We start from the raw sequence: 21,284 nt of genomic DNA on the forward strand, positions 1-21,284 counted from the left end.
AAACCATCCTGGGTTCCATCCCTCCACACTCTTGACCATCTTTTTTTTTTTTTTTTTCTATTGGGATTCAAAGTATACTTACTATTGGGGGAAGTATACTTCTTTTTTTTTAAATTTTAACAATTTATTGGGGCTCATACAATTCTTTTCACAGTTCATGCATATACATACATCAGTTGTATAAAGCACATCTGTACAGTCTTTGCCCTAATCATTTTTTTCTCTTTTCTTCTTTTACATTTTATTAGGGACTCATACAACTCTTACCACAATCCATACATATACATACATCAATTGTATAAAGCACATCCATACATTCCCCGCCCCAATCATTCTCAAGGCATTTGCTCTCCACTTAAGCCCCTTGCATCAGGTCCTCTTTTTTTCCCCCCCTCCCTCCCCATTCCCCCCTCCCTCATATGCCCTTGGTAATTTATACATCGTTGTTTTGTCATATCTTGCCCTATCCGGAGTCTCCCTTCCCCTCTTCTCTGCTGTCCCTCTCCCAGGGAAGAGGTCACATGTGGATCCTTGTAATCAGTTCCCCCTGCTGCTCCTTTGATGGGCCACTCCCCCTTTCACCTGTCCCACGTTGTGCCCACAGGAGCCTTGGTGCCGTAGGGGTGACACAGTGGGTTTCTGCATGCAAGATCAGCAGTTCAGTACCACCAGCTGCTCCGGGGGAAGAAAGACGGGCTTTCTGCTCCCATAGAGAGTCAGAGTCTCAGAAACTTACAGGGACAGCTCTGCCCTGCCCTGTGGGGTCGTGATGGCAGTGCATTTGGTGTTGGGAGTTTTGATGCGGAACCATTGCAGCTGTGTCTAGCTGACCCTCATGGTTTGCCTTTGCTTCCGTTAGGTGAACTATATCCACTTTGGAGCCAGAATGATCCTATTCGTGCGTTAGTCAAATTAGCCCTTCCTGTCTCCCTGTGTTTATTACCCGAGGGCTCCCCTCATCGGGACCACAGGTCCGCTCCCCATGCACAGAGGCTCACGTGGCCTGCCCCTTGGCTTGCCGGCCGTCTGCCCGGACAGTGACGCCTCTTCTGATCCGGCAGCCGATGTGCCACTTACCCATTTCTCTGTCTTGTTTTCCTGCATTGCTCTTAACCCCGTCTGCCATTCTGTTCGACATGGGCTCTGTGATCCTCGCCTCTTCCCCCGTGAACTGTGTGGCTGGCTCAGACAGAGAAACAGTGTAGACATTGGGGACGAGGACCCCTTTGTACAGTCTGACGCGGTTGCATGCACGGACACCCAGCACTGGCAAGTGCAGGTCCTTGGTTATTTTCCACAGAAGGTAGACAGTCTACAGCAAGAGCAGTCTACTTTTAGAAAGCAAACCAAACAGCAGGCGGTGCTCTGAAGCTAACGGGTCCTGGGAACTCCATCACTCTCCGAGCGCCGCACTTTCCCATGGAGTGGAAACTTAGGTTTGGAAAGGTGCCCACTGCCCTGTCCCAAATTACCCGTGCTCTTTTGTGTGTCAGCGGGCTGGTACCCCATGGGCCTCGTGTCTGCAGGTAAGTCTCCCCCCTCTGTCGGAGGGAGCACTGTCTGGGTGGGTTGGGTGTGGCATGGCTGTGTTTCCTCTCCGGATGTCTCCTCTGCTGTTTCCCGGCTAGTTCTGGCTCTCCTCTCAGCCAACAGCTTTGGGGCAGCCTGGGCCAGTGCTGGGGGTTACCTTGGCATGGGGAGAGCACTTGAGGGCAAACAGGAGCCCGAGTTGGGCTGCGGTCCTCAATGCCAGCAGTTTGAAACCATCATCCGCTCCTCGGGAGAAAGATGGGGACTTTGTACTCGCATAGCACAGTTACGGTCTCAGAACCTCAAAGGGGCCGCTGTACCCTGGCCTATAGGGTTGCTCTGAGTTGCCATTGATTCCACGCCAGTGAGGGTATTTTGTTGCTTTGTGTTTTGAAGCAAAACAGTTTGATAGGCAATTCTGTGACTGGCATGGCATGTGCCCAGCTTCCTCCCTGACCTCCTGCACAGAAATGTCTAGCTTCCTGTGTAGGCCACCTTCACCCAGACCTTGTCCTGTGGGGCTGACTGCCCACTGCTGCCATCTGCTGGTTCCATGGTTCCCTGCAGCTTGCATCTCTACAGAGCTTTGCCGTGCTGAGCTGGTTGCTCAGTGGTGTAACTCTTGATTTGGATTCTAACTCTTCCAGGAAGTGCTCAGGGAAGTATCCTGGTCCAAAGGAAACACTCGCCGACTGGCATTTATTGATTGGGAGGCACCGCCTGCGTGCTTGCGGGTTTAACACTAGTGACCAGTTGTGTGGAAGACTGAAAACGGAAAGCGCTCAACACACACGACTGAGGGAGCCGCCTTCTCAAAGTCGTGTCGATCACGGTGACACAGATGGAGGATGCCTAAAGGACCTTCATGGATGACGGGCCTGGCTCCAGGGGAGGGGAGACAGCTGCAGACATCTGTCCTGTACCAGGGTCGAATCGGGAGAAATGGGCCATCATCTGAAACAGAATAGAACGCATCCCTCTCGATAGCCAGGTGTCTGTGAGCTGAAACGGGCTGCATTTGCTGCTTTGAATTGGGTAATCATATAGTTTCCTATGCTGGAAATGGCAAATCCACGAGGAATGGCTTCCCATCCATTGCCAAAAGGAATACTTCCGTTGATTTTTTTGTGTGTGTAATCATTTTATTGGGGGCTCATACTACTTGTATCACAATCCATACATAACATCCATTGTGCCAAGCACATTTGTACATTTGTTGCCCTCATCATTCTCAAAACATTTGCTGTCTACTCAAACCCTTGGTATCAACTCTTCATTTCTCCCTCCCTCCCCGCACCCCGCTCCCTCATGAACCCTTGATAATTTATAAATTATTATTATTTTGTCATATCTTGCCCTGTCCGACGTCTCCCTTCACCCACTTTTCTATTGTCCTTCGCCCAGGAAGGAGGTCACATGTAGATCCTTGTAATTGATTCCCCTTTTCTACCTATCTTCCCTCCACCCTCCCAATATCGCCACTCACCACTGGTCCTGAAGGGATCATCTGTCCTGGATTCCTAGAGTTTCCAGTTCCTGTGCCAACCATTAAAGCTAATGATGAAGCACTTGACAATCATGCCGACGTCTCTAGACTGAAATTGATCAGATGTGCCATCAAAATGGATCAACACTTCTTGGTGCTGGGAATGTGGAAGTTGGAAATGGAGGACGCGGCAGTTGTTGGAGAAAAGGGCATTGGGGATGGAAATGAAGCCGGAGATCACATGGCAGAATTTTGTGAGACAGATGATCTCTTTCTCCCAAGGAATGAATTCCTTGAATGTATTCCACCGGAATCTCAAGAACAGACTCATCGCATGCATTGATCATTAGTGAAGGAAGGGCTGGTGAGCTGTGGGGTGACACCCATGGAGAGAGTCAAAGGTCATGAAAAAGACAGTTAAGCAGATAGTTCACAGTAGATGCCGGAAGAGAACCTGAGATTGTCCGCGGCACAGTAAGGAGCTACGGTAAATGGAAGAAAGGAGGACGTGAAAGAGTCGAACAGCAGACGTCAAAGGGAAGATTGAGAAGACAAAGTAAAATATTGTACTGAAACAAAGCAAAGACTTCGAAAACCGAAATGGGAAGATGCTGAGTGTTGAGTTGAGATATGGAAAGATTCTGCGGGCAAAATACCGAACGACGCAGGAAGCATCCAAAGCAGATGGAAGGAGCCCAGAATCATTTGTTGGTCCATCGAGTCACGCACTATCCAAGCGGCAACATATGATCTAGAACCCATGGCACAGAAGGACGAAGGCCAAGCTACACAAGTATTATTAAAGAACAAGCCTCTAGGAATTAAGGGAATACCAGTCGAAATGCGTCAGCAAGCTGTTCAAAGCACAGGACGCACTCACGCAAATATGCCAGGAAATTTGGAAGGGAGCTAGCTACAGGGCCAACTGATAGAAAGAGATTCATGTTTGAACCTGTTCCAAAGAAATCCCACCCACCCATTCCAAAGACAGGTGCCCTCCAGGTATCAGGCATCAAAGAACAAAAAATCATATGGTTGAGAATGAGGGACAGTGTGGAGTGGGGACCCAAAGCCCATCTGTAGACAAGTGGACATCCCCTTCCTCTTACAGAAGGGTCGCAGGGAGGAAACGAGCCAGCCAGGGTGCAATGTAGCAATGATGAAACATACAACTTTCCTCTTGTTCTTAAATGCTTCCTCCACCCCACTGTCATGATCCCAGTTCTACCTTACAAATCCGGCTAGACCAGAGGATGCACAGTGGTACAGATGGGAACTGGAAACACAGGGAATCCAGGGCAGATGAACCCTTCAGGACCAGTGGTGAAAGTGGCGAGAGTGGAGGAAGGTGGGGTAGAAAGAGGGAACTGATTACAAGGACCTACATTTAACCCCCTCCCTGGGGGACAGACAACGGGTGGGTGAAGGGAGATGTTGGACAGTGTAAGACGTGACATAATAATTATAAATTATCAAGGGTTCATGAGGGAGGAGGAGGGAGGGGCAAAATGAAGAAATGATACCAAGGGCTCAAGAAAAAAGCAAATGTTTTGAGAATTATGAGGGCAACAAATGTACAAATGTGCTTGAGAAAATGGATGTATGTATGGATTATGATAAAGAGTTGTATGAGCTCCCAATAAAATGATTTAAAGAAAATAAAGGTGTTCTCCCAAAGTACTCAAATTCTAGAACAGTATCGTTGATAGCCGTAAGCAAGATTCTGTTGAAAATCACTCATCGTTTGCAATAGTACAGTGGTAGCTGTCAGCCATTCAGGCCGCTCTCAGAAGAGGGCGTGGAACAAGGGAAAGTGTTGCTGATGTCAGCTGGATCTTGGCTCAAAGCAGAGCATACCGGAGATAGTTACTTGTGTTTCGTTGTCGATGCAAAGACCTTTGACTGTGGGCATCATAACAGAGGGCGCTTCACCTGGAGAGCAACAGGAACTCCAGAGTGCTTCACTGTTCTCCCGTGGAGCTTGTACATGGATCAAGAGGCAGTTGTACGACCAGACCGGGGAATGCTGTCTGGGCTGAAATCAGGAATGGTGTGCCCATGGTTATATTCTCTCAGCATACTCCGTTCTGTGCTGACGAACTCATCAGCGAAGGTAGATGGCCTGAACAAGAACATGGTAGGAGGATTGGAGGAAGCCTTGTTAAACAACCTTGTTTAGTGAAAACGAGGAGAAAATGATTTTGTGACAGTCATCTTGCTGATGAAGGTCAAGGTTCACAGCCTTCACTGTGGATCACAACTCAGTGTAAAGAACACCAAAATCTTCACAACTGCACCAACAGGTAACACCATAAACGGTGAAAAGATTGAAGTTGTCAAGGATTTTGTCTTGCTTGGATCTGCAATCAATGCTCCTTGGAAGCAGCAGCCATGAGATCAAAGGATGCATCGCATTGGGTCCATCTGCTGCACAAGACCACTTAAAAGTGTTGAAAAGCAAGCAGCTGCCTTGAGGACTAAGATCCACCTGACCCAAGCCATGGCATTTTCTGCTGCCTATTAGGCTTGTGAAAGTTAGACGCGGAAATAGGGAAGACCGGATAAGAATCAATGCGTTTGAGTTGGTGTTGGTGAAGGATATTGAAAGTACCACGGACCACCAAAAGAACAGACAGGTCTGTCTTGGAAGAAGTACAGCCAGTAGGCTCCTTAGAGAGGCAAGGATGGCAAGAGTTCGTCTCCTGTATTTTGGACATGTCATCAGAAGGGTCCAATCCCTAGAGAAGGACGCCATTCTTGATAAGTCAGAGGTGCGTAGAAAGGGATGGGCCAACACAGTGGCTGCAAAGATGGGTTCGAATGTAACAACCATTTTGAGGCTGGCGCAGGGCCGGCCATTGTTTCATTCGGATGTATGTATGTAGGGTCACTATGAGGCAGAACTGACATGATGGCAACCAACATCAAGTGGGTCCACAAGCCAATCTTGGGCCAGGCCAGACCGTGCTGCACTTTGCCAACCAGCGTTAAAGGTTAACTGTTGGGTGGAGTCCCTCCTCCCCCAGTCATCTTCGCAAGATGAATCGCCAACCAAGCAATTCCTTGCAAGCGTCCTCTTGGGATAGTCAACCAACCAGTCCTTCAGCACATTGTGGCCCAGCCAATCCTTTTGGTAGAATTACAAGCCCAGGGACAAGGAGGCCCCTTAGAGAAGACCCGTTGTATCATACCACTCTGAAGTATGAAACTCAGGTGTACAAAATCGTAGATCTTTGCGCCTCGTTCAGTGGCCGACGCAGAAGGTGAGCACTGGCCTGTAGTGTTGGTGTGAGTGCGTTTGGTCGTGATTTTCTGACTTATCTCCGTTATCTGTGTATCTGTCTGCCATTTATATCACATGAAACTCACGCCTCATTTTATTTCCTTTCACAACTTGTTTCTCTCCTTCTCAACTTGTACTCGGTTCTGTGTTGTTTTATCTGATTTTTTTCATGGTTACAAAAATGACAAAAAAGAGTGATCATATAGGAATTTTCCTGCCAATGGAAATGTAGAACATGGATAGTTTTGGGGAAAATAGAAGGCTGATTTGCAAAGAATATGTTCTGTTGAGTTTTCAGTAAATTTCAACTATGGATGTATATCACCAGGACCATGTGACTGACTTTTCCAAACCAAGGAAGTTTCATTCCAGTTTGTGGTGGAAGCACATTAAAGACTCCTTGGAGTCACTCCTTTCTTTTCTTTTTTTTTTTTTTGTGAGTGAGTGAGTAAGTTAGTGAGTGAGTAAGTTAGAGTGAGTGAGTTAGAGTGAGTAAGTTAGAGTGAGTGAGTCACTCCTTTCTACCAGTCACTTCCACACAGGATTTTCTTGGCTGTCGTCTTTACGGAAGCAGGTTGTCAGGCTTTCTGCTGGATTTCAAACCACTAACCTTGAGTTCAGCACCGAGTGTGAACGATAGACTATTTGTGTGCTGAGGACTCCCATGTACATATGAGGGGGTTTGTGCGCCCCCCGCCCCCCAAAATGGAAAAAAAGCTCCATTGGGCAGAGCTTTAGTAGTAAGCATTTTCCCCATGAGGTGAGCATCGAGCAACTTGCTCTGAGTTAGTGCACCCAGTGGTGTCACCTGGGAAGGTTCTCTCTGGTCACAGCGAATTTTTTCATAAAAGCGGTTTCACTCAACTCGCATTGTTTTGTGATGGCTGGTTTAAATGAACAGCATGTGGCTGTCAAATTTTGTTTCCTGTTTTGGGGGGCGGGGGAGAGGCCTCAGAAAACTTGTGATGTTGAACACAGTTTACAAGCACAAGACTATGGGAAAAACCTCAAATGTATGAGTGGTTTTCTCATTTCAAAAAAATGAAATGTCGATTGATGACAAACCTCATTCAGGACGTCCGTCAACTTCCTGAACAGATGAAAATGTCTACCGGCAGTGCATTTGGAGTTCGTTCCTCCAGGTCAGACTGTTAATCAAGCTTTCTAGGTAGAGGCTCTGAAAGATTGTGTTAAAGTGTGCGATAAAAAGGCCTTATTTGTGCCAGATGGGGGCCTGGTTTTAGCAAAACACAGTATGCCTCTGCTGCCCTTTGCACCTGACTCATCTGACCTCACTCCGCTCTGCGTGACTTCTTTTGTGTCTGTGAATGCAGAGGGACATGGAAGGACAGCGATTTGACAAATAGAAGAGGTGAAAAAGAAAACCACGAGGGGGAGGTACTGTCAGCCACCCAAAGAGATGAGTTTGAACAATGTTTCCAAGAACACCTTGGCAAATGCCCGAAGTATCATGGAGAGTACTTTGAAGGCGATAAGGTGGTTTTGTTAAAAAAAAAGAAAAAAAAAGTTTATATACATAGCTTTGGGAGGAAAAAATCTGTCTTTTTGGATGCCCCCTTGTATACATACACATACATTATATGTAGGATGTGGTGTGTGTGTGTACATGGACACGCCCACACAGAGTATGTGATAAGAGAAAAACGTCTGTGGGATGGAGCGGTTCTGCTTGGAAGCACATGGGCTCGCCAGGTGTCCGAATCACCCCGAGCGCCATGAGTTTTTAAATTTGTTTCTATTCCATCTAATACCTCTCCCTTCTGCTGTGTCTTCGGCACATTCTTCAACTTCTCTAAGCACATCGTACGTTCGGAAGCATTTGGTCGCACCCACAGCCGTGATGTAGGGAGTTTCACACTCCGAGCAAGTACCCGAGCACACATGTGCTGAGCATTGGATTAAATCGCATACACTTCAGAAGATTAACTTGCAGTAATGGGTTCTGTGTTCTGGCTTGGCAGCGTGGAAAGCATCCTTCAGCGCGTTTGGGGCAAGATTGACTGCCGAGTGCCACCCTTTCTGGCATTGGTTTGATGACTTCCGTTGTTTTGACGGCTGTTCATAGGATTTGTAAAGTGTTTCCAGTGGAAATGGCTTTTATCCCTTTGTAATAGAAACATATGTTTTATTTTCCGTTGGCACATTCAGCATTGGAGCGGAGCTATAAAGTACTGCTATTTGATTTTATTGAAGGGAGGTTTTTCTGAAGTTAAGTGGGCTAACAGCCACGAGGAAGCAGGCCCTGTTGTGTAAATTCCGTAAACATAGCAAAACAAAGAGCCCCAGCCTCACTGTGCAGAGTTAGAGATCTAGAATGCAGATGGGTTGCTTCCCAGGGAGCCTGAGTGACATACCTGGTCCCATGAGTACCCAGAAATGAGGGATGGGCCTTGATTCACGTGGGTGGCTTACATGGGTCATTGCGAGGATGCTTCACGGGACGAAGCCAAGTATGGGGCCAGAGAGCTCAGAGATGGATTGGAGCTGTTTGTAGGAAGAGGTTGGAATTCCTGGTGCTTACAAGACCTGCATGAAAATGAAATAGAGGCAAAGTTAAAGGTGGAGGTGGCGTTTGGCAAATGCTAGGAGAGGAGAGAGCTGTGGACACGGGGCGCAGTGCCCCGCGAGGACACCTATTGGGCTTGTGCTAGTTTTAGAGTAGAATTAAGTTTCCTATTTTTCTTAAAGAGAATGAGAGTTCTTAGCTGTGCTCAGTGTTTCGGGCTTGCCAGACAGAAGCACGTTCCAAAGGCTGGCTAATGTGTACCCGGTCAACACTCCCCGGGAGCCGTGTGATGGAAGAACCCTACGACGGTTTAGGAAATAAGGCTCTATGGTAAATGACACAGCGCTCGGTACATTGAGCAGTAGGAACTTCCCCGGGAGGGATCGTGCTGCTGCTGAACCGACTCCTAAGGCCTGTAGTGCTCACTGTCACTGTGGCTGGAATCAGAGCCCCAGTGTGGGAGCGCTCACTCAGTGCACCTCCTGCCCAGCAGGGGGCAGCAGGGAGTGTCCCTGGCACTGCTGGCTTGGGCCCGCTGTACCTGAACACCAGGTGTGCCATTGTAGAACGGCGCTCAGGCCTTTCTTCTGAGGCTCCTCTGGGCATTCAGACTACCAGGTTTCTGGTGTGCAGTTGAAGGCTTGAAGGCGTGAACTTCTGGACCCCCCCTGGGGCCCTGGAGCCCGCATGCTGCCATTGTAGCTTTGCTGTTGGTCCCCAGGCTTTGTTTACTTTGGGTTTGCTGGGGGTAGGTTTGGAGCGGGAGGGGCTCGGTTCCACTGCAGGTTGCCTGGCTACATGGAACTGGGGAGCTCATGGCCTGGCTCTGTGCCACTAAGAATTGAAGGGTGGAGAGATAAGTGGCTCGGTGAGCCTTGCCTTTCTAGTTCTCGGGTCTCTTGCTTTGTGATGGTCGCACCAGGATGCAGCTGCCTTAGCCAGTTCCCTGCTTCAACTGGCAAGGCTCACTTCCTGCAAGGCATTCCTGAGGAGAAGCCACATGGACCTACCCCGATGCAGCCCTGGGTGCTGGAGCAGCCTTGTGGAGACCCCTGCCAGTGCTGAGATGCTCACACATTCACTGATTTGGCTTTCCTCCTGAAGTCAGCATCATTGCATGTGTTTTGTGAGATGGAGGAGGACTTTGTGGATTGGTGTTAGACATATGGGCTAATGTTGGACTTGTGGGCTTGGGCAGCACTGGGTTGGGATGTTTTCTTGATGTGCACTTACCCTTTATATAAAACTCTCTCTTATACATGAATTTCTGTGGATTTGTCTCTCTAAAGTACCCAGATTAACACACACTGCCATTGAGTTCATTCCGGCTCCTAGCCACCCTGCAGGACAGGAAAGTTGCTGAAGGTTTCTGAGAATACAAATCCAGAGGAGCACAGACCCTCCTCTTCTCGGGGCTGGCTGGTAGATTTGAACCAAAGACCTTGTGGACAGCAACTTGATGCCTAACCAACAGTGCCACCAGGGCTCCTTTTGCACGAAAAATAGGCTTGAAGCCGGCAAAGCAGCACTGGCTGTCTGCTCACAGCGCTCTCCAGTAGTAGCGATGGGGCCTGTGGGTAAGACTGGTGCTCGCTGCTCAGCAGTTCCCCGGCACTCCCACCCGAAGCACTTAGCACCCACTGGACCCAGCTGCCAGCAGTTGTCTCATGGGCCATGACAAACGGTGGCATTCTTTTGGGGAGAAGGGTAGGTTTCCTTCCACCGGCTCCGGTAAGTTACAGCTCCATGTAAGAAGGCAGGGTAAATGCTTTTCCTTTGATTATTGATTTTCAGGACAAGGGTTGTTGCCATTTGCTGACCGGTGATGAAAATGAACTTTTCTGTTTTTGTTTTAACTTTATTTTCGGTTATTATTATGGGTTCATGGTTTTTATTTACTTGGCGGTTGGAGGTCAAGTACATTCACTCCGTTTGATGTCCCTGGCTGACTGGTGGAGTCCTTTAGGTGTGACGTCTATGTCTCTGAGCCCCTCCTGGCTTTGGGGCACAGGCTCCGCGCGTGCTTTACCTGCTGTCGCTCTGCAAGCTGCTCGTTGTCTAAAGAACCCCATTGCTGGTAGTAGGGGATGGTTTGTCGGGGTGTCACGGCTAAAGTAGTGTGCTGCTCTGTCAGTGGACGGATACCTCCGCACATAGAGGGATACACACATGTGCACATGCACACACACATCCATACACATGCATAACACATGTATATATACACATCACCTATATACATACACATATGCACCCACATAAATACACATACATACACACAATGCATATGTATGCACACACACACCCACACTGACACACACATGGACATATACCCACACACATACACATTACATATACTAGAGGGCTTCAAAAGTTTATGGAAAAAGTCCATGTTCTTTTTCATTCCATTTTCCCCTGAACTTTTTGAAGCCTCTCTGTGTGTGTATCATCCTCCCATTTTCAGTATCATTATGTTTACCATTTAACATTGACTCTCGACTCAACTGCCATCAAGTTAATTCCAACTTTTTGCGAGCCTGTAGGGCAGAGTAGAACCGCCAGGTACTCCCCCCCCCCCCCGCCCTTTGGGTTTCCAAGTCTGGGTGAATCTTCACAGGAGCAGGCAGCCTCACTTTTCTCCTGGGAGCAGCTGGTGGGCTTGAACTGCTGACCTTGTGGTTAGCAGCCCAATGTAATCCAGCAAAGACGCCTTCATAGAACATCGAATTTTAAAAGTCAGCCTCTTTCATTATTACAGACGTGTGTCCTTACTAGGTCTGTCTCACGACAGATGGCTAGTAGCTTCAGATTTGCAATCCTGTACCAACAATAGGCAGCGTTTGTTATGATGGAGCTGCCAACCCCAAGGTCAGCGGTTTGAATCCACTATGTTGCTTTACGACAGGCGTCCTCAAACTACGGCCCGCAGGCCACATGCAGCCCACTGAGAGCATTTATCGGCCCGCTGGGTGTTTTTGCCCCTTTTGTTTTTTTACTTCCAAATAAGATAAGTGCAGTGTGCATAGGAATTTGTTCACAGTTTTTTTTTAAACTATGGTCCGGCCCTCCAACGGGTCTGAGGGACAGTGAACTGGCCCCCTGTTTAAAAAGTTTGAGGGGCCCTATTCATGGGATAAAGGCGAGGCTGTTTGCTTCTGTGAAGATTTAAGAGTCTCAGGAGCCCGAAGGGGCAGTTGTACACAGGGTTGGCCTGAGTGGGAATTGACTTGAGGGCAGTGGGTTTGGTTTTGGGATTTGGGGTGGCTGCTTATGAGACCATGATATTTATTCCTTTACTATCTCACGGTCATTCTCTTCGAGCATTATACTGTAGCTTCATAAATGATTATGTCCTCCTCTGGTGAGGTTCATTCTTTCCCTTTGCTTTCAGTTTTAGGGTTCACTGTTTCTGCCTTGCGATCTTGAATATGCCAAACCCCGGCTTGTACAAAGTTACATGAAAAGGTAACCCAGAAGGCTTCTCTTGCCATTGCTCCCCACTGATCCCGTTACCCCATCTGCCCGCATTGCCCTGGACAATCGGTTTCTAGTGCAATCTTTCAGCTTTTTTGTGTATTAATAAATTGTTTTATTGGGGGCTCTTACGTATAGCAGTCCGCACATCCACTATATTAAGCGGATATGTACAAACAGGGCCATCAACCATTTCAAAACATTATCTTTCTTCTTGAGCCCCTTGATATCAGTTTCTCCTTTTACCTTCCCTCCCCTGCCCTGCCAACCCCGAGAACCCATAACATATTCTGTATTGTTGTTTATTCCTATCTCACCCCACCCCCCTGTCCCTTCACCTACAGTCCGGCTGTTCTTTCCCCTTGGGGGTTATTTCACCACCATTGCTATCCGTTTTCGGTTTTCATTTTTGCACAGTGAGGAAATGCATAGATCTTTTTATTCCTCCTTCCTCCTTGCACAGAGAAGTGGTCAGTGTGTAGTCACCGGTCAGTTCTTGGCCTTTTTCACTTAAAGATCAAAACAAAACCTACTACAGTTGTTTCCGTTCCGACTCCTGGAGGACCTGGTAGGCTAGCGTGGAACTGTCTCAAAGAGTGTCCGAAGCTGTTAAATCTACCAAAGCAGACGGTCGCATCCTTCACTGCCAAGCGCCCTAACACCAGGGCGACGCGCCCACGAGTGTCCTGACGGCTGTTTGACGTTTTCCATTCTTTCTTTAAAGCGCCGAGTCCTCTGTGGTGGGGCAGTGCTGCCCTTCCCTCAGCTCATCCTCTGCCCACAGATGTTTGCCATTTCCTGTCTCTTGCTTTTACCAGTAATAATATCCCTGGTGTATTCATGCAGATGTATTTGCAGGGCCCTAGAAGGGAAAAATGCATGGCCCAAAGGTGTAAATACACTAATTTCATTTTTCTGAAACTTTTAAAAATCAATTTTATTAGGGGCACATACAATTCATCACAATCCCTACATCCATCAATTGTGTAAAGCACGTTTGTACATTCATTGCACTCACCATTCTCAAAACATTTGCTTTCCACTTAAGCCCCTGGCATCAGCTTCTCAGTTTCCCCCCTCCCTGCCCGCTCCCCTCTCTTTCATGAACCCTTGATAATTTATAAATTATTATTTTGTCATATCTTACACTGTCCGATGTCTTCCTTCACCCACTTTTATGTTGTCCGTCCCCCAGGGAGGAGGTTATATATAGATCGACTCCCCCTTTCCAGCCCACCCTCCCTACACCCTCCCGGTGTCGCCACTCCCAGCACTGTGAAGAAGGGATGAAGCGAAAGAGATGAACAGAAGAGTGTAACAGTCAGATGGAGAAGACGAAGCGAAATATCATGAAATGCGCGATACCCTGGTGTTCGCAAACCTGAAAGGAAGCACCCACTCAGCCGTATCTTAAGCTGAAAGAGCTCATGAAGACGCTCAAGCTGCAGTGCTGCAAGCCTCTAGGGGCAGAATAGCGAACGGTGCAGGAAGCAATGGAAGAAGCTGCGAAGAATACACAGCGTCACTGTACCTAAAAGAACTAGCATCAACCATTTCAGGAGGCTGATCATGGGATCAAGAACCGATGGTACGGAAGGTGTTAGCAAAATAAGCCTCTTGGAATTGGCAGAATGCCAGTGGAAGTGTTCCCACAAGCTGATGAAGGTCTGGAACCACTCACTCATCTATGCCAAGAAATTTGGAAGACGGATCCCTGGAAGAGGTCCACATGGGTGCCCATCCCACAGAAAGATGACCCAACAGTATCGATGATTCCACCTGCGAGTGAAGTTTTGCCGAAGGTCATCCAATCACAGTTGCAGCAGTGCACTGACGGGGAATTGTCAGAAGTTCAGGCCGGATTCAGAAGATGATGTGGAACAAGGGATCATTGCAGGTGTCAGATGGATCTAGGCTCAGAGCAGAGATGACCAGAGAGATGTTTACTGGTGTTTCATTGTCTATGCAAAGGCATTCGACTGTGTGGATCCTAACAGACTGGATGTACCTGAGACAAAGGAGGTTTCAAACACTTCGTTGTGCTCACCTGGATCCTCTGTGTGGAGCAAGAGGCCTTTGTATGAACAGAGCGAGGGAAAACGGCATGGTTTAAAATCCGGAAAGGTGCGCATCCGGGTTGGATCCACTCACCATCCATAATTGCTTTGTGTGCTGAGCAGATCCTCAGAGCAGCCGGGTGACCGGACACAGAGCCCGGCTCAGGACCGGAGGAACACGAACTAACACGCTGTGATGTGCATATGACACCGCCTTGCCGGCCGAAAGCAGAGGGCTTGAAGCACGTGCCGATGCAGATCAAGGGGGTGCAGCCTTCAGTGTGGATTGCAACTCAATATAAACAAACACAATCTCTCCCAACTTCAAAGAGTTTGTGGAAAAACTCCAGTGTCTTGAATTCCGTTTTCCCACGAGCGTTTTGAAGTCCCCGTATGTATGTGCACACAGTCACACAGATCTTCCCGGGTAAAGCCAGAATAGCTGTCTTGAGTTTTTACTGATGTTTGGTACATACGCTTTTCATTTTTGTTGCATACGGGGGTCCTTCTGAATGTCCGTGGAGCAGTTGAATTGACATATAATGGATAGTTATCCCCAGACTTTTCAAAGCCCCCCACATATTATTAATATTTCCACGGAGTGTAAAGATAAACTGGGGCTCCTCAAGATGACTCAAGGAGAAGGTTGAGAGGAAGGCATGTTGAGACAGGGCGGTCAAGAAACAGTCTGTTTAGATGTCTTTGTGGGAGCAACACAGTTGAAGTGAATTAAAAAAACAAAACAAAACCCCCCAAACTCACTACCACTCAGTCCACTTTAACCATGGGCGTCCCTGTAGGACAGGGTCGAACTGCCCCTGTGAGTTTAGGAGACGGTACATAGTTACAGGAGTACACAGCCTCATCTTTCCCTCACAGACCGACTGGTGGTTTCAAACTGCTGGCCTCAGGGTTGGCAGCACAGCGCACAAACACTACGCCACGAGGGCGCCTTGTTAAAGAGAGCGGGTTTCATGAAGGGGATCGATCATCCATCAGCATTAGTCTTTGGGCCCCAGAAATATAAAGTGGAGGTGAGTTCCAGAGGAGAAACGGGGGGTGGCTCTGATGGGTCGGCACCCACACTTGCTGGTTTAGAGCCTTTGGACATAGGATGCCTTTGCATGGTTAGCTGTCGATGCAGTGCCTGCAGTGTTTAGTATTTAAGGCCCAATGAAGGACTCTTAGTCACTTAAAGCTTGTTCATAAATACAAACCTCGTGGCCATGGAATTTAGGACCTAAGTTACAATGGTGCGTTTTCTGTTGCAAGCGAAACGCAAAGCCACCGCTGCCCGCGAGACTCCATTCCAGGCCAGCGTGAAGAGAGCACGTGGTGGGTAGGCTTAGATGGGGGCATTGCCCTCTGATGCCATCGCAGAAGCCGGGAGAGGGCTCCGGGCGATCCAGTGTCTAGTGTGGTAATATGAATCGTGTGGATGTCTGCGTGTGGGGAGTGGGCGACCAATGTTGTGTTAGTCTGGGTAGAGTAGAGAAACAAATTCATGGACACTCGTGTATAAGAAAGAGCTTTATAGATAAGAACAATTGAATGTTGGGAAAGCATCGCAGCCCAGTCCAGATCAAGTCCATAAGTCTGATATTAGCCCATCTGTCCGATACCAATCTATAAATCCCTCTGTAGATTCATACTACACATGCAATGACACTGAATGCAGGAAGATCACTGGCCAGCGGGTGGGAAGTCTTGTGGATCCAGTGGTAGTGGAAGCATCTGCGCTGGTGTGGGTCTTAACGTGGCTCCTCCAGCTCCAGGGCTCTGGCTGCCATCGCGTGGCTCCATGTGTCCTGTCAGCAGGAATGTCTAGCAGGGAGTGAGAGCGTCCCACCGCCAGCAAGCTATGTATCTCCTTAGCGCCTCCAAAGGTCATCAAGCTGTGACCTGATGGATGGGCTAAACTCCACCCCTTCACTCTTAAGTCTCAAGCTGACAACAGATTGTGTAGCGACCACCAATGTCTTTCTCCAATGCCACCCCTTTCCCCCACATCCTCTGGGGGAGACCTTTCCCTTTATCCTTGGACCTGTCCATCTCCCAGTGAGCACATCTTTCCCCAGGGTCCGGCTTGCCTGTGCCCAGGGTCTGTGTGCTCGACAGGGAAACCCTGCGCTGTAGTCTGGCTGTTCAGACAGGTCCATGGCCTTATGATGACCTCCATCTCCCAGGGCAGTGAACCTAACGGTGACTTGGCCTCACATTACCAACGGCTGTGGAGACTTGTGCTCAGGGGTTAACTAGGTGCCCCTGCTTAAAGTTGTGGAAAGGACCGTCCCTGTTACTCCGCGAGGGGCCATCTAACCATGCTCAAGGCAGTTAATGCGCTCGGCACAAGTGCATAGACCTGTCTGGAAAGACCCGAGACACGGAGCTCTTGGTGGCTGTAAGCTTCCCCCAGCCAGTTCGCACCCACAGGAAGGAGACTGTGGTGGCCAGCGTGCCCCTGTGCCACGAGGAAACCTCCAAAGCTTGTCGGTGCAGGGAGAAGCCGGTGGTATGGTTGGAGTGCCCACTAAGACATTCTTGTTCCCGGGGCTAAATCTCGGCTCTGTGACCACTGCTTACCTCGCCTCGAGATGAATTCGTGGGGCTGTCGGGTGAAAAAAGGACAAGTGGGGAAAAGTCCTCAGGGAAACAGCTTGTGTCAGCCGCCCTGGGAAATCCGGGTCCAGTGACAAGCGCTATCCCCGCAGGGGTAGATTCTCACAGGAGAGGTGCCATTCGAAGTTGATAGATAACCTGTCCTTTTCCCTCTCCTATCTCATCAAACTCCCTGTCCTCCCATTTGTTTCTGTGCCTGAGACCCCGGCCTCCCGTCCCCCCACTTGGCGGCCTGGTCTCTTTGCCCTGACGGTGTCAAGCATTACCTCTCCCTTGCATGATGCCTTGATTATCCAGTGAATGATCTATGGCCCCTGTCTTTTTGGGGTCGTGTCCTCCCTTTCCTGACGACCCTCCTCCTCCCTGGTGTAGAAGGCCCACTGCTCATGGCAGCGGGACACGGCCACCACTCTCCTCAGGCTTCTTTATCTGTCCCACTGCCCCCTCTCTGAACCCCACAAAGGGCAGACTCCATGGGGAGTGGAGGGGAGCTGCCTTCCTCCAGACGTGCCCGGAGAGATCCTGCTTTCCGCCAGCCCACCTCCTGCCTTTCTGTGGGATTCTCGCTGCCCGATGCCATACAAGCAGCACCCTCAGTTGCCTCAGAGAGGGTGCCCATAACTGCGATGCCGAGTCTGGAGCTGCTTTCCGAAGAGCGCCTGCCCTAGGAAGAGAAAGCAGTGCCCTGGGGCATTGGGGGACTGGGTAAGACGCCTGTGCTCTGTGCTATTTCTCAGAGGTGCATAGGAGTCTCCAGGGAGCTCAAAATACGTGTAATTAAACTAAAAAGTTAGTTAAAAAAACAACACCGCCATGAACTTGGCTCCTCCCCCACGCACTCTGCGTCACTTGGCAGTTCCTGGTGCTGTGATCCACGCAGGCATCTCGTTCTTCCACCTCCAGCGTTAAGTCAGCTTGTTCTTCCTCAGCCATCTCCCCAAGAGATAGTCCTTATGTACACACCTGGACTTTGTCTTGTCTTTGCTTAAAACCTTTAAAAACTGCCCCCTCCACCCCACCAGATTCACTGCCCTCGTCAGTGCAAACTCATAGACACTGAGTTCATGAGACGCGCTCTTTACAGGAGTGGAAAGACCCCCCTGTTCTCCCGAGGAGCAGGTACTGGTTTAGAACTAGCTGTTTCAGTGGCCTGCGTGGCAGGGGCTGGGACGGGAGTGGGGAGAGCTGGCACCTCCCCCACTGTTCCCCCTTTTTTTGCCGATACTTCTGCACAAGAGTTGTCAGTGGCCCCGACCCAAGTGACTGGACAGGACACATTCCTGGTGGCCGTGTGTAATTTCTACTTTTCATTTTTTTTACAACAAAATTGTGTCTGTGCATCCTGTTGTTTTTAAAACACTAGTTTACTCTGGACCCCCAAGCGTCTTATGACCTACCTCTGCCTTTTCCAGGAGGAGAAGAAATTGTTCAGCACCCCCCCGCACCCTGCCCACCCACTTAGAAAAACCTTTGTCCTGTAGCCTGTCCTGTGGGATGAAGTACAGGTGTCTGCTTTTGGGGCCCTGTGGATGGCTTCTTTTCCCCCCACCCCCCATCCCAGCCGCTCTAGACTGTGTCATCCCAGAGCACCTGGGTCTGGTGGGCCTGACCACCTGCCGTTGCTCCCTGCTGTAGAAGCACCGCCCCCAGAGGGAGGCAGTCATCCGGGGAGGCAGTGTGTCCGACAGTTTACCAAAGATATGCATTCCCGTCAAGATCCAAGCATGTCTAAAGGGATAAAGCACCGGGGAAGTCACACTCTGAAAATACGGATTGGCTGTTTTGGTGTGGTGGGATGTCAGAGGCCTTTTAAAAATCTTCGTTTAATATTAGACTTGTGGGTTTTGGGGGCTGTGGTTGTGGTAATGTGGTAATGTCTTCTCTATTTAAAAACAGTCTCACAAAGGAAGCTGCCTCCCAGAGAAGTAGGGGCGGGCGCCTGCACGTGCTGCTCTGGCTGTTGGGACGTAGCTTGCTCCGTGGGGACAGCAGAGGAGTACCACACTGGGCGCGAGCGAATGGCAAGGCCCAGCAGACAAAAGCCAGGTCGTGAATCCTTGCCATTTGTGCTCTTGCTTATATAGCGAAGCTGATGTGCCTCGTCTCGGTGGTTGGCTTTGTGTGCCGTGGAGCCACGCGAGTGCCATGTGCCGGGGCACACAGAGACGGTGGCACGGATGGATGGATGGCCCCACCCTCTTGTTTTCAATGCCCACAGGTGTAAGTTTGGTGACAGTTCCTGTTATCAGTGCTGCTGGGGGTAGGGGCAGGGGTGGGGCAAACGAACCAGCAGAAGGATTGAACTGGTACCAGATGCAGGGCTCTGCTCACCTTTGTGCATTGGTTTCTACTCCTGCGTCAAAAGAGATTCCTCCGAAATTCGGAAGGTGGGAGACCCGTCTGCCGAAGGGCCTGGGAAGGCAGCGCTGCGTGGCGAGGTCTCAGTAGGATGGCTTCGTCTGAAATGCCGTCCGGTGGTTACATCATCGGGTACCACCAACTCGAGACTATGCAGAGCGAGGGGTGGAGTCTAGCCTGTCAGTCAGGTCGCTGCTTAATGATCTCATTGGGAGGCAGGACACACTGACTCTCTATGCTTCCTCCTTCCCGCATTCGGCGTCATTGCCTGTGTTGTGTGAGTCTGAAGAGGAATTTATTATATGCTGGCATCGGACATAGGGGCTAATATCGGACTTATGGGTTTGATCTGGACCGGACTAGGGTATTTTCTCAGCACACAACTGCTGTTGTGTATAAAGCTCTTTCTTAAACACACACGGACGTCTATGAATTTGTTTCTCTGGTCCACCCAGACTCACACACAGGGTTTCGCTGGTCCTTGGGAAATTCATGCAGTTAGTACATTTTCATTCAGGGAATGGGATGAAGGTGGTCTCACGTCCCTCATGGCTGCCCGAGGCAAACACGTGGATTTAATCTGTGCCCCATGGCAGACGTTTTTTAATCATGTTAGTGATTTCTTTTCTTTAATGCCCTCTACTGCTCCCTTTTCCCTTTCTGTCCTGGTCCCCTGCCTCTTGTGACTCACCCCTCCTTTCTGGCTGAGTCCCAAGGCTTCCGACCTAGAGGGCTCAGGCAGCTTGCCCTTGCCCTGTCACTGCGTGGGGCGGCAGAGGGAGGGGCACGCATGCATGCTACATTCTCAGCCCAGCCCCTGGTGGGTGTCCGTCTCCTCACTGATTGACCAAAAGAACACATCTTAATTAGGTATATTAGAAACCTGACCTGGAGCCTGAGAAACATACCCCAGAGAATTACATTCAGGGTTGAGGTGGGGAGTGGGGGGAGGGGTGGCTTGATTTCTTTTGAGAACCACTTGGCTTTTCTTAAAAGGGCTCGCCTCCACTGTTCTGTCTCCTGCCCGTACATTTGAGATGGTTGGCACACTGGGTGTTGTTGAACTTGGAGGACCACCCGATGGGCCTAGTTCGAGTGTGGGATCTTTGCTGTTTTTTAGAGTGAGAGTCACAGAAGGGGAGGGCGGGGCAGGGCTGGCCGGTGTTCCACTGGCAGCCGCAGGGCAGGCCTTACTGCACTGGTGAGCACCGTGTAAGGGCTTCACCATGTGAGAGCCGTGGACAGGCAAACGTCTCTGAACTGCACTCACGTGGGAAAGCAGCATTTTTAGGAAATGTGTTTGTTTGAAAATCAGCGCATCTTCAAGGTAACCCAGAACAAACAAACAAACAAACACCCTTTCCCACCCAGTTGGTTCTGATGCCATGCCGAGCCCTCGCGTGTCACCGTAGAACTGGACACTCGCGTTTTCAGAGGCTGATGTTTTAGAGATACATAGCCAAGACCTTGCTTCCAAGGCTCCTTTGTGGAAACTCGAACCACCAGTCTTTGGGTTAGCAGCCGAGGGTACTGGAGTGTTTGTGCTCCAGGGACTTCGAATGTGGCAGCTCCATAATCTTGCATCAACTTGAGGGTATTAAGAGTGAAAGGGCTGGAGGAGCCTGGTGGAGACCCATACCAGTGCTGAGATGCTTCCACCGCCACTGGATCTGCAAGACTTTGCACCCGCCGGCCTGTGGCCTTCCTACATTTTACGTCACTGCAGGTGGCGGCGTGAGCCTGAAGAGAGATCTGGGTTCTAATGTCAGACCTGTGGACTCGATCTGGACTGGGCTGGGGTGCTCTCTTGATATGCAACTGCCCTTTGACACAAAGCTCTCTCGTACACACACACGAGGGTCTCTGGATCTGTCTCTTCCCGTCGGCCCGGCCTAGCGCCCCTAATATCGGCAGAGAAGGGGAGGAGAAGTCCGAGGGTGCGTGCGTGGTGTC

The 21,284-nt window shown here is 49.6% G+C and overlaps 1 protein-coding gene across 2 annotated transcripts in view; it reads left to right on the top strand.

The window, feature by feature from the left end:
* MED12L (mediator complex subunit 12L) overlaps positions 1-21,284 on the top strand; it is a 375,484-nt gene that overhangs the window by 57,849 nt on the left and 296,351 nt on the right. The window lies entirely within an intron of this gene.

Source organism: Tenrec ecaudatus, chromosome 8 (assembly GCF_050624435.1).
Source record: "Tenrec ecaudatus isolate mTenEca1 chromosome 8, mTenEca1.hap1, whole genome shotgun sequence".
NCBI lineage: Eukaryota > Metazoa > Chordata > Mammalia > Afrosoricida > Tenrecidae > Tenrec > Tenrec ecaudatus.